Source organism: Canis lupus, chromosome 12 (assembly GCF_048164855.1).
Source record: "Canis lupus baileyi chromosome 12, mCanLup2.hap1, whole genome shotgun sequence".
In the NCBI taxonomy this organism is placed as follows: Eukaryota; Metazoa; Chordata; class Mammalia; order Carnivora; family Canidae; genus Canis; species Canis lupus.
In genome coordinates, this window is record NC_132849.1 from 30,547,927 (window position 1) to 30,558,914 (window position 10,988).

Below are 10,988 nucleotides of genomic sequence, written 5' to 3' on the forward strand. Positions count from 1 at the left end.
CAGTCACCTGGGTGACTCAGTCATTTGAACGTCCAACTCTTGATTTTGGTTCAGGTCATGATCTCAGGGTTCTGGGATAGAGCCCTGAGTTGGGCTCTGCACTCTGAGGGCAGTCTGCTTGAGATTCATTATCTCTCTCAGACACACACACACACAAATAAATAAATAAATAAATCTTTAAAAAAAATTATCCTAATGCCCAAGAGGTACATTTTGGGGTGGTACTTTCTAGTCACCTACAGCATGAAGGGGACCCCAAGGACTGCACAGGATCTCTAGTGTGGGTAGAGAGCCCTTAGAGGAGTGGAAGTGACATTGAGCTTGCAAAAGAGTAGACCTCTGGAGCCCAGAGCCATACTCAGGGCCTGCATGAGCTAGTGGATGTGGGCAGAGGGTGAAGGGGTGAGTTCCTCCCGAGAACCAAGGGGTGCCTCGGAGAAGGGGAGGTGTGAGAAATAGAATAAATAACAAAATCTTCTTCCAACAAGGAAAACCTCTCCACAAAAGTAGGAGAAAAAGAAAAAACAACTCAGTGGTTTAGCGCCACCTTCAGCCCAGGGTATGATCCTGGAGACCCGGGATCGAGTCCCACATCGGGCATCCTGCATGGAGCCTGTTTCTCCCTCTGCCTGTGTCTCTGCCTCTCTCTCTTTCTCTCTGTGTTTCTCATGAGTGAATAAATAAAATCTTAAAAAAAAACAGTTTTATTATTGAATAAGCATTAAATCAGTGAAGGAAATCAATGTCACCCAAAAATATGTTTTTTGACATAAAAATGATGTTGAGCTGAAGGCAATTAAGAAGCAACAAATGCAGGAAAAGCTGTCTCTATCCTTCCCCCTTTCTGCCTAAAGGCAGGACATAAATTCTCCCTTTACTGAGAAGAAACCCGTATCAGCCCAGGGACAGCACCAGAGGAATCTGCAAGCATAACTCACTCCATTAGCTTCCCCCTTGTACATTTACCTTCCCAGCTTGTTGCCCTTGGAAGCTTAAAACTACCTTCCTTCCTCCTGTCATTTCTCCACAAATTGATTATTCTTTTCTTTTTAAAGATTCTATGTAGAGAGAGAGAGTGAGTGCTCAAGCAGAGGGAGAGGCAGGAGAGGGAGAGAATCTCAAGGAGACGCCATGCTGAGTGAAGAACCTAAGGCAAGGTTCAATCCCACAACCCTGAGTGGAAATCAAGAGGTGGACACTCAACCAACTGAGCCACTCAGGCACCCCCTACAAACTGTTCTTTATTGAAGCTTATTCATAAGTCAGAGTTCTAAACCATCACTTTGAGTTACTCTTTGTTTAGGTTTCCCCCGCTGTTGGTTTTGGTTCTTCTTAACCTAAGAAACTGTTTGCTTTTGTTTTGTTAGGGTCCTAGCTGAAAATTCCAGATGAGTAGAAGTAAAGTTTTGCCTGCCCTACCCCAGAATATGATGCACTAACTACCTTGATGTTTACATTTTTTAAAAAGTAGTCTCCATGCCCAACATGGGGCTCGAATTCATGACCCTGAGATCAAAAGTTGCCAGTTAGGTGCCTCAATATTAGCATTTCTTTTTTCTTTTTTTAAAGATTTTGTTTGTTTATTTATTTAAAGTGCAAGCGGGAGGAGGGGCTGAAGGAAAGGGAAAGAGAGCATCTCATACAGACTCTCGTGATGTGCTTAGAACCCAATGAGAGGCTCAATCCCATGACCCTGAGATCATGACCTGAGCTGAAACCAAGAGTCAGATACTTAACTGACTGAGCCACCCAGGCGCCCCTTGCATTTCAAAAAGACTGTTCCCAGGTACCTAAGGAAACATTCCTGAATTGTGAGACTGACCAGAGTACTAATGGTTTATTTAGTCATTATAAAGATTTACATACATTGAAAAGGACAGAGAAAGGCATTCTGAAAAGAAAGGGAGTGGGAGAAGTCTCTTCCCTTATTTTTAACAAGGAGAGCTAAACCTCTTATTTGTAATTTGTGTCTGGCCTTATGGGGACTTAACTAAGCCAATCTACACTTGCCTGGGCTTGTCCTGAATTGACCAGGGTAATTTCTGCTATATAATGGAAAGGAAACTTAAGCCGGGAATTCATTTCAAGTGGAGATTTTTTTTAAGTGGATTTTATTTTTGCATATCTGAATTCCTACTGTATACCATTTAAAGCATTTAAAGGCAAATGTGGCTTAATTCTCACAGAAAGCACATGGCTTCTGACTAGGAAGAGGAATGGGAGCTACCTCAGGGAGGCAAAAACATACCTGTCTGCACTGACATCTTAGCTAGAGGGTACAGCACAGCAATGGCAGTCATATTCCTATCCCTGACACATACCCACCAGTCATACCTTAGGCAAGAGCTTCTGCCTTCCATGGCTCCCACTGCTTTCTGGCTAAAGTATAGATGCCCACCTGACTCAGGTCCCAGGGGTGTATCCAAGTCCATCCTGGCCTCTGGGCAACTCTGAGACAATTCCCTCTGATGAAATCCCACTTACCCACCAGGTGCAGCTGGAAGGGCATTTCCTCTAAAGACCTTCCCTGACTTACTAGGACTGGGTTAGGGGCCGCCTTCATGTGCTGTCACTCCCATAACCCCCTCAGGGGCCATTTCTTTCCATGTCTGGGACTTCAGTAGGTGCCAATCTGAGCCTAATGAGTGAGTGGTGGGCAGGTAGGTGATGAGATCCTCCCTCACCCAGGGCAGTCCACCACACCTGATCCTCTCTCAGGGCCAGCAGCATTCAATGAGCCCCATGTGATGAGCAGCAGGAGCCAGGCCATGTCCTAGAGCTGATCCATGTATTTTGCATCCAGCACACTTTGCTTGGCTGCCTGGGCCAGTGAGCTCTGCTCACTGCCTGTCAGATGCAGAGCTGCTGCTTGGCTCACATGGGGGAAAGGATGGATGAACAGAGGGTCAAATTGGGGGGACTTATGCTTTGGGGCCACAGTCTCCCTCCTGGGGACTTCCTGAACCTCTTAGCTCTTTTTGCTGGCCCTAGTGGGGATGGCCAGACCTGGCAAGTGACCAGAAGGGTGACTAGGAGGGTGCCTAACTCAGCCTGGGACAGAGAGTGTGACAGAGGCCCAGAACCTGGACACAGTCAATTCTAGGACAATGGAGGAGAGGCAGGACAGCCTGTGGGAACCCAGTGTGGTACCCAGCCACACAGCCCTCAGGGCCACATGCATGCACATGTACCTGGTCTATCTCCGAGTATATATACATGATTCCCCACCCTTGTCTGCTCATACCTGGTTACCATCTAAGTTTGTAGCTGGGTGCATCTACATTTGGGTCCAGCTCTGTGTGTTCCAGCATGGGCGTGGACATGTGAATCTGAGGGGCAGGAACCAGGCAGGATCCCACTCTCGGGCCATGCCTGACCCCAGCATGTCTCCATCTGTAGCCAGTCCCTACAGTGCCCTCTCTCTCTCTCTGTCTTTTTATTAAGTTTTAAAAATTTATTTGACAGAGAGCACAAGCAGGGGGGAGGGGCAGAGGGAGAAGCAGGCTCCCCACTGAGCAGGGAGCCTGACATGGGGCTTGACCCCAGGACCCTGGGATCATGACCTGAGCTGAAGGCAGACACTTAACCAACTGAGCCACACAGGCACCCCTTCTCTATTAAGAAAAAAGAAGAAAGAAAGAAAGAAAGAAAGAAAGAAAGAAAGAAAGAAGAAAGAAAGAGAGAGAGAGAGAGAGAGAGAGAGAGAGAAAGAAAGAAAGAAAGAAAGAAAGAAAGAAAGAAAGAAAGAAAGAAAGAAAAGAGAGACAGACCAACTGTTTGTGGGACTCAATCCCAGATCCTGGGATCACACCCTCAGTCATCTGCTAAGCCACCCAGGCACCCCAAGAAACATGTTTCTATTCATAAAATTTGCTAATCTGTTCATACAGAACTGCTGGTGTGTCACAGGTCACTACTGTCTACTAACCAGTTTTATCTATAAAAGGAAGGTTACAAATAGTTAAAAATTATAATCAATGTGAATAGTTAAAACTACTAGAAATAGGGCAGCCCCGGTGGTGCAGCAGTTCAGCACTGCCTGCAGCCGGGGGTGTGATTCTGGAGACCCAGGATCGAGTCCCACGTCGGGCTTCCTGCATGGAGCCTGCTTCTCCCTCTGCCTGTGTCTCTGCCTCTTTCTTTGCTCTCTCTGAATGAATAAATAAATAAATCTTAAAAAAAAAGAAAACTACTAGAAATAATAAGGGTGAAGAAAAACAACTGTACACAAGCAGTATGCAAGAAAAGTAGATATTTTTTGACAAGGAAAGGTATGAAGTACGAAAGATGTGTTTTTGTTGTGGAAAAAAGAGAGTTATTTTATTTTAAAATAACTTTATTTGAGAGAAAACAAGAACAGGGAGAGAAGCAAAGGAAGAGGAAGAGGGAGAAGTAGGCTCCTTGTTGAGTAGGGAGCCCAATGTGGGGCTCAATCCCAGGACCCTGGGATCATGACCTGAGCCAAAGTCAGACACTTAACTGACTGAGCCAACCAGGTGCCTCCTAAAATGGCCCCTTTTGGATAGAATTAGCACTTTACTGTATAGGGGAGGAGAAACTTTTCACCTTATGCTCTTAGGTTCTGTACCCAAGTCCTGCAAATTAAACTAACAAAAGACAGATTCATAGAAAAAAAGTTTTATTTTACGTGCACAGGGACTTCACATTAAAGAAGTGAAAACCCCAAAGAAGCTGTTAGACTCTGGCACTTTATATACTATTTTAATAAAGGTGATGAATTATAGAAAAGTGACTAAATAAAGGAAAGAGGGGATTTGGGCTTTTAGGGGCTGTAAATTGTAAGGAGGTGGCCAAGAATTGTCTGGGAAATTAGGGTTGTTTAGGAAGGTTGGTTATGCAGAATCACCTCTGCAGTCTCCAGTCTTACTATGGGAGAGGGAACAGTTTTACAAATGGAAATTCATGTCCTGCTTTTGGGCAGAAAGGGTTAGATCAGAGAGTTCTACTTGTGCCAGCTGTTTCTCAATCACCTTCAGCTCAAAATAATCCTTATACCAAACTGGCCTATTTTGGGGTGGCATATTCTGGACCCTTTCAACTGCATTAGCTAAACAGATCATCGCAAACCTACATACCTTTGGCACTTTGTTTTTATAAGGTACAGGACAGCTAGATGTGTTTGGGTATATTAATAAAGAGAAAAACTGCCTCTAAAGAAACATGTTTCTTTGTTTTAAAGATTGTCTTTATTTATTAATGAGAGACACAGAGAGAGGCAGAGACACAGACAGAGGGAGAAGCAGGCTCCCTCCAAGGAAGGAGCCCGACATGGGACTCAATCCCAGATCCTGGGATCACACACCCTCAATCAACTGCTGAGCCACCCAGGCACCCCAAGAAACATGTTTCTATTCATAAAATTTGCTAATCTGTTCATACAGAACTGCTGGTATGTCACAGGTCACTACTGTCTACTAACCAGTTTTATAAAAGGAAGTTTATAGGGATCCCTGGGTGACGCAGCGGTTTGGCGCCTGCCTTTGGCCCAGGGAGTGATCCTGGAGACCTGGGATCGAATCCCACGTCAGGCTCCCGGTGCATGAAGCCTGTCTCTCTCTCTCTCTCTCTCTCTGTGTGTGTGTGTGTGTGTGTGACTATCATAAATAATTTTAAAAAATTAAAAAATAAAAGGAAGTTTACAAATAGTTAAAAATTATAATCAATATGAATAGTTAAAACTACTAGAAATAATAAGGGTGAAGAAAAACAACTATACACAAGCAGTATGCAAGAAAAGTAGATATTTTTTGACAAAGAAAGGTATGAAGTATGAAAGATGTGTTTTTGTTGTGGAAAAAAGAGAGTTATTTTATTTTTAAAAAATGTTTATTCCAGAATGAATAGAGCAAAATATAGAAAAATAGACAAACACCTGAATGAATATAAGAAAATTGTAAAAGGTTTGCAGAAAATAGACCTTATCTAGTGTAGTCAAGCTGAATAAGATCTGAATGGATTTATTTTAAGGTTTAAAAAAAAGCCTTAATAACAAAAGTACACTGGGGCAAAACTTGAATTTGGTCTTCTCTCTGTGAGGATGACAAAGTTTTCTTAGATTATCGGTCTGCTCTTATTAAGAAATTTTAAGAGGTTTCTTTCTTTAGAAGAAAAAGATTACTCAAAAGTAATCTGCCTAGGACACCAAGATCTTATCAGAATAATTTCCTGTGCCATATACTAACCTTTATCATGTCTTCGATTATTTAAGAGAACCAAGATTTTTCATGTTGAAAAGAACTAAGGTTTTTACATTTTTGACATTTTTTTCTTCCCCAAGTCAAATCCCAAATGAGGTTTTTTTTATCTCAGACTAACTCTGGGATTTCCTAGAGAGTTCCTGGAAAATCTCAAAGGCTTTGTTCTTTCACCTTGTAGACAAACAGATGTTCAAGTAATTAGGTTTATTTTATTTGTTAAATTGTATAACAGTGGTCAAATAGAAGTTTTAACCTTCCTGGGTTATATTTGTATGGATAAATATTATTAATGTAAATATTTCACAAATTGTGTAATTTTTTTTTAGTTTTATATATTTGAGAAAGAGAAAACATAAGCAGGGGGAGGGGCAGAGGGAGAAGCAGGCTCCTCACTGGGCAGGGAGCCCTGAATTTGGGCTCAGTCCCAGGACCCCCAAGTTCAGGACCTGAGCTGAAGGCACTTAACTGACTGAGCCACTCAGGTGCTCCTTAAATTGTGTAATGTTTATAAAAGTTTGTCAATACTTTTGTTATCTATGGTATGTCCTGACATAATGCCATCAATCAAAATCCTGATTATTATTCTTGTTATGTGTCACAGAAACAAAATTTTCTTGCCAAATGAACAAAATTTTCTTGCCAAATTTTCTCATCAGATCTTTAGAAGCCATCAGGTTCATTGAGCTCCTAACCCAGGATCAAGTAGAACAGGAATTAACTATTAAGCTTGATTATGTCTATTCTGGAATATTACTAGCTCCTTAGAGTTCTATTTTCTTTTTAATTAAGGTTTTATTATTTATTCATGAGAGACACAGAGAGAGGCAGAGACATAGAGGGAAAAGCAGGTTTCCAGTGGGGAGCCTGATATGAGACTTGATACATATACCGGGACCCGAGAATCATAACCTGAGCCAAAGGCAGACGCTCAACCAACTGAGCCATCCAGATGCCCCTAGAGTTCTATTTTCCACACATAAGGAATCCCTTTCAGTTAAACTATAACTTAAAACAGTTTGGTAGATGATACTTTTGTAAACAGAAATCAAACATTTATCTTTTTTCCCTAACTGACCCCTTAAGAATTTGGTAACTCTTCTTGAATATTCTTATCTATGGCAATATAATTACTTGCCTAAGTTGATTAAAAATCTGTTGTAACAGGACATAATTGGTTAAAGTTGGACAACATTAGTTAAATAACCAAGGCTTTGGGTGAATGTCATATTTCAGAACGATGCAGAGGATCAGGACCAGACAGTTCTATGGAACCAGGGTTAAATTTATGAAGCCAATGCTTATAAAGTCTTCTTTTAAAAAATCAGCCTAGGACCTGGCTTATAGTGTTTTCAGTCTTATAGGTGATTAACAAAAGTCAGTTCTTGGCAGGCCCAGGAACCTTGGGTTTTTTGGGAGATTCCAGAAGAGAGGAATTCATCCAAATCTATAGGTACTGCAAGTGAAATCTGGAGAGTTTCTGGCTTGGCTTCCTAGCCTTGAGAGGGTTTTAAAAATCTAATCTGAGATTCCTTATGAAAAGTTCTACCAAAGTGAACCTAAAACTGCTCATGTGGTCCATTACCATTCTTGCTACACTTATGTGAATTATCAAGCCAAATCCTACAAGACCAGGTTTATTTTGTAAACAAGAACCAAGAGCAGGTGAATGTGTTTGTTTCCATGGAGAGCTACAGTGCACCCTTGTGGGCTCCGTCGCACACGTTTTGCTTCTCATTACCAAATTCTCAGTTCTTCTAAGTTTCCCCCTATATCTAGCTACAAGTCTCCACACTGATTCTATCAGTTTTCCTCCCACCCTCCTGACTTGGCATCATTAAAAACTATTACTGCCCTCCTCCTGAAGCCCTGCAAGCTAAAGCTTGAGGAGTTGACATAAACTTCAAATAAATCACCTTTACACTGGGACACCTGAGTGGCTCAGTGGTTGAGCATCTGCCTTTGCCTCAGGGCGTGATCCTGGGGTCCTGGGATTGAGTCCCACATCTGGCTCTCTGCATGGAGCCTGCTTCTCCCTCTGCCTATGTCTCTGCCTCTCTCTGTGTGTCTCTCATGAATAAATAAATAAAATCTTGAAGGAAAAAAAAAAAGAAATCATCTTCATGCCTGCTGCTCAGAAACATCACGAGATACCATCACCACCAGTACCAGTACCATCACCAAAGACATGGTCTTCAAACTGAAGACGGAGGAATTCATTGCATTGCCAGTCCCATCCTCAAGCCCAATATCTAGAAATCTTAACTGGCTGATCTCTAGACTCAGAGACTGGGTTTCCAACCATTAACTTTTTTTCCCCTTTTATTTTTTATAGAAATTCTCATTACATGTCTGAATGCTCACACCATCCAGCACATACTCACTACTACTAAGTCCAAATAGATGGTGCAGCTGATCTTTATTGAGCAAAAGGCAACTAAGTGAGAAGATGGACCTCTATTGTTCAAAGAAGAATGTCGCTCCTTTCCTTGGACAAGAGAAGGATTGACAACGAGTCTCTCCCTGACCAAACTTGGATCAGGCTCCTCTGTGCTTTTTCAAATGAGGCTTTGACTTTCGGACTTCCGTGTTCATTGTTACATTATCCAGTTTTATAAGCACTCTGCTCAGTTTAGCCAGAATCCCTCAGCCTCCACGAGTGGTCACTCTCCATACCTGATTGGGTTTCTCAGCCACCATCACCTGCAGATGATATCTGATTACCCTGCCTGCTGCCTCCAGCAAGAATCCTGTTAGGTAGGCTAGCCAGAAGCCCCCTGACCCCTGCTGCTTCCTCTTAGCCATCTTCCAGTCCCTGGCCCCCACCCTGGCCCTTGGCTATAAATTCCCACCTGCCCATGGTACATTTAGAGCCGAGTCCATTCTCTCTCCTCGACCGCAAGACCCTATTACAGTGGTCCTGATACTCACCACCCTGGGCCCCTGAATAAAGTTGGCCTTATTATTCTTTAACAAGGGACATGAAGAATCTTCACTCTAATAGGCTCTGCCCTTCCTCTGAGGGAGGGAGCCCCTATGACTCATTCCCTTCTATTCCTGAGAAGGACCTAGGTGCCTCTGCCTGAGGAGAATGACTCCTGATCCTTGCCCACTCAGTGCTCCAATGCCTGCTATCTTATACCCAGAGTGGGTCCCCAGGGCTTCTTCTAGAGAGACACCTAGTGCTTAGGCTCTGGCCTGAGGACATCATGTGTCTCTGTGCCCTGGCCATGTTCCTTTGGGCATCGGGTCCCTCAGCCTGCCATCTCCACATGCTGCCCCTGCCAGAGGTGGCTGCCCAGCACTGACTGAGAGCCTGGCAGGACTGGGCATGCCAGAGCCCAGGGACTCTGAGACACTGGTCTGGCCCAGCAGAATAGCCACATGCCCCAAATCCTGGTCTCCTGACCCTTGAGTCTCCTTCAGGAGGGTGTTTGAGATGGCTGCTAGGTCCAGGTCATTGCTTTATGTTTCCTGGAGCATGTGCCCTGGGGGCTTCTCCTGTACGCCCTGAATTGCTGCCTTGAGGGTTGGCTGAGGCCTTCTAGAGGGTCAGAATGGTAGGTACACCCTCCCCTCACTGACAGCAGTAGCACTGGAGGGAGAAGTCCCCTCCCAGGAGCCATGTGTACGCTTTTGCTGGCCATTCTGTCTGCCTATGGGAACAGGGCAGGTGGGTAGGGAGGCAGGCTCCCTCCAGCAGTTGAGGGGCATCTGACTTCACATCTCCTGCTCTTCACCCCCTTGGCCAAATGGCCCAAGAATGGGAATAAGATTGACACTGCTCAAAGAGTCTGACCAGGCCAGGGGCAGAAAGCTATTCTGTTCAGAACAGAACAGAAGATAGTCTTCTAACTTCCTAGAGTAGGTGAAATAGCCATCTGTCTCTGTGAGCCAGGCCTCTTGATGGCCACGAAGTCATGAGGATGTACCCAAAGAGGTCCTGCAACATTTAGAGGCTACAGAAGCATGAGTCTTTCTTTGTGGGTCAGTGGGTCAATATCCATCAACTTTGAAGGGTGAGGAGGGTCACAAGCATGAGCCTCTTGCTTTCTGCCAACCTGTTCACTTTCTGGCCTCTGTCTGCCAAGTGATGACTGCCACTCAAGCCTTGAGGACTGTCCTCCATACCAACCTTGGCAGGTTGGCAGACACACTACAGAAGTCTCTGGCTTTCCCTCCTGCCCTGGTAGATAGGCTAAATGTTCACTTTCCTCCATCCTGGGGACCAAAGACCCTCTACTGGCATCTTGTCCAGGAAGTGTCTGAGCTTCAGGATGCTCTGTTCCCACTACAGAAACACTGTCTGGCTGGAAGGCAAAGGGAAAAGTCAGGAGTCTCTTCTCTCTGGGGGACATGTTTATGGTCTTGGTACCTGCTGGGTGTTCAGAACTTTCCCATCATTATCCTTTGTTAATCCTCCCCTCAATTGTCCCCAGTGCCAGACAACAAGGGAGGAAGCCTCTTCCAACTCTAAGCCAGAGGCCTTAAATTCCAATGTAGGAGAGGGTAGCTAAGCATTAATGAATGCATAACCTTGGAGAATAACTTGGATCTCTTGTTGTTTCACTTCGGATAAACACAAGGATATCTTGCTCTTTCGGGCTTGGTCTCTTCATGTTGTGCAAGGACAGTAAGCACGGCCTCCTGCCTCATGGCTGGCTCCTGGTAAGAGAATCCAAAGAGTTTGCCCAGAGGTTGCAAACTGGCAACCCCAGATTCTGGCCCATGGGCATGGTTTAATAGTTCTGCACTAGCCCAAGCAGTAAGTTT

At 44.2% G+C, this 10,988-nt stretch overlaps 1 long non-coding RNA gene across 1 annotated transcript in view; it reads left to right on the plus strand.

The window, feature by feature from the left end:
- The window catches only part of LOC140601438 (uncharacterized), a 26,025-nt gene extending 15,262 nt beyond the window's left edge, over positions 1-10,763 (plus strand). The window contains exon 2 of the long non-coding RNA XR_012004431.1: positions 8,551-10,763. This is a non-coding gene — a long non-coding RNA (uncharacterized lncRNA). The remainder of the gene's footprint in view (positions 1-8,550) is intronic.
- Positions 10,764-10,988: the final 225 nt, after the last annotated feature.